This window comes from Sinocyclocheilus anshuiensis, unplaced genomic scaffold, assembly GCF_001515605.1.
Source record: "Sinocyclocheilus anshuiensis isolate Anshui unplaced genomic scaffold, SAMN03320099.WGS_v1.1 scaffold58, whole genome shotgun sequence".
Lineage (NCBI taxonomy): Eukaryota > Metazoa > Chordata > Actinopteri > Cypriniformes > Cyprinidae > Sinocyclocheilus > Sinocyclocheilus anshuiensis.
In genome coordinates this window covers 1,656,946-1,659,566 of record NW_015547688.1, presented here as the reverse complement: position 1 = coordinate 1,659,566, position 2,621 = coordinate 1,656,946, and positions in this window count along the sequence as shown.

Here is a 2,621-nt window from a genome sequence, read left to right as displayed (position 1 = left end):
TATATATATAAATTAGTTAGCAAGACTCTAAAAGTACTAGTAAAGATATAGCCATTCAAAACTATATATCTGCACTCAGTAAGTTTTGTTCCCATATGTCAGTTAGTTATGAAAATGCATTACCTGAGGAAATCGTATGTTTCTGTCTTGCGTTTTCTGGCTTCCCCCAACTCTCCCTCCACTGACAGAAGATTCCATTTCAATACCATTGACTGTATCAAGTTCCAGTAAAAACTGCATCCTCCTCTTTTTCAGAGAATCCAAGGTGATTGTCCACAAAAAATCGGTCCATTCCAGGTTATCGACTGTGTCCATTCGAATCTAAAACACAGGTATGAAAAAACTGTAATATCAAATCTTTTTCAACAGAAATTTCCAACAATGTACTTCTTTAATTTTCTATTTTCTATTTCTATCACACACACATATATACAGTGGGTACGGAAAGTATTCAGACCCCCTTCAATTTTTCACTCTTTGTTATATACACAGTACATAAACCTTCCCCCTCTAACACTACCATTTTCTATTCTTTTTCTATTCCATCTACTTGTTTTCCTTTTAATTATTATGAAAAAATAATAATAACCTAACCCTGTAACACTACCTCTATTTATTCTATCTCTTTTCAATCTACTTTTTATTTATTATAAAAAAAAACTTGCTACGTGTACTGCGTTAGACGAACTGGGACTTGTCATATCACTTATATATTGTTGTTCTTTTGTTGCTCATATATATGTATGTGTATATATATATATATATATATATATATATAGTAAATGTGGAGGATTTCTATATTTTTCCAATAATGTTTTCCAGTCAACAGACTACGCATGGACTGGGCCAGTGCTCAAATCAGATGGCATCAGCAGCTGCAAACTCAGATCTATCCTTGCCCTTCCTGAGGCCTGGCTTTGATTACTGGGCCCCCCACCACGAGCCAACACATGGCCATGAGCACATACCAACTCAGTGCACAACCTCTGAGCAACCACTTGGAAACAATCAAGAGGTAAATAGCATGAAATAGAGGTGTTTGGAAACGGTTTGGAGAGATCGTGCAGATTAGGAGAGTATTTAGTAATTGCTCAAAGCCAGATTATTCTTGCTTTTGGAACTTTCACAAAGGGCGTTACAGTCGGAGGCGAGCAGGAATCGTTGCCACAGAAAGTCATTTGGGAAACTGTAACCAGAGGTCAGAGTCACGTGGGTGAATGTCAGATTGTTCTATCGTTGTTCTTCTACGTATAGTGAAAGTCACAGTCCCGGAGGAAACAATTGGAATCATTTGACAGCTGTGTTTGGCGAGCTTCTTGCACGAGTTTTGATGGAGGTTGTGACTGGCAGCTGTAGCTGCCATTCTGCTACCTGTTGAGTGGCCTTGGAACTCTTAGACAAATGACATGACAGGTGCACTTCCAGCTTAAGTACCTGCTCCTCTACAAAGCAGCTGCGGTGATTGCTGGTAGGTTGCACAAGACAAAGAAAACAACAGCAAGTCTGCTCTGAATTACACTACGCTTGCTCATATTTTCCAGTTCTGCTCTCACCAGTGCAAAGCACAGTTTGTCCGAGGCTATCGAATAAACCCATTATCTTTTGAAGAACACTCAAATAAACACACACTCAGGAAACTGTTACAGCTGCAAGGTCAGAATGAAGGCTTAAGGCATACATTTGGGATGTTTCTCAAGATGAATTTAGATAAATTAGATGCAGGCATGTGAAAAAAATAGGGTATATTCGGTATAAATATAATGATAAATCAGTGCAACACCTGTAGTTTGTTCATTCACAATGCACTCTTTGTAACCTTATCAGTAACTTTGTTATACTAAGGTTTTGTTAATATTTTCTATTCTATTTTATTTTTATATTTTTGTCTATTATCTATTTAGGCTATATCTGTAGTTTATTTGTATTTTTCTGTTTTAGTAGTTTTAATAATTTTGTTGTGTGTCATTTCCATTAGTTTGTTTTTTTTATTTATTTTTTTGTTTTTATTTTTTATTTATTTAGTTTTAGTTATTTCAGTAACTCAACTTAAACCTAACGAAAATTTTTATTAAATGTTAAATGAGAAATGTTGCCTTTGGCAATAGCTTAAATAAAAGTAGTTTACATTTAAAACAAAATAATGCTTATTTAAGTTTAATTGTTCATGATTTTAGTTTACATTTTAGTTAACGATAACAATCCTGATGCAAATATAATTCAGTTATCTACGTCCATCATAATGCATAGTTAACTTAGGTGAATAAAACTTTGAAGTGAATTAATTTAGTATAAAAGTACTTATCTCTTCCTTAATAGTTAGATATGTTTTATTGTTGTTTTTGGACTTGATTTGGTAACAATATTACAATACAATATGTGATGTAATATTTAGGCCAGTATATGTTTGGCAGAAATTGGCACATAACCTTGTGTAACCTTGAATATATTTGCCAAACTTTTTATTTTAAACAACAGTTGTATTGTAGTTGCTGTACTACAATACAACAGTGCTACACTCTAAAAAATGCTGGGTTAATTATAACCCAGCATTTTTTAGAGTGTAGTATTTTAATAAATTAATCATATTTTTAGTTGTATGTATGTATGTATGTGTGTCATAT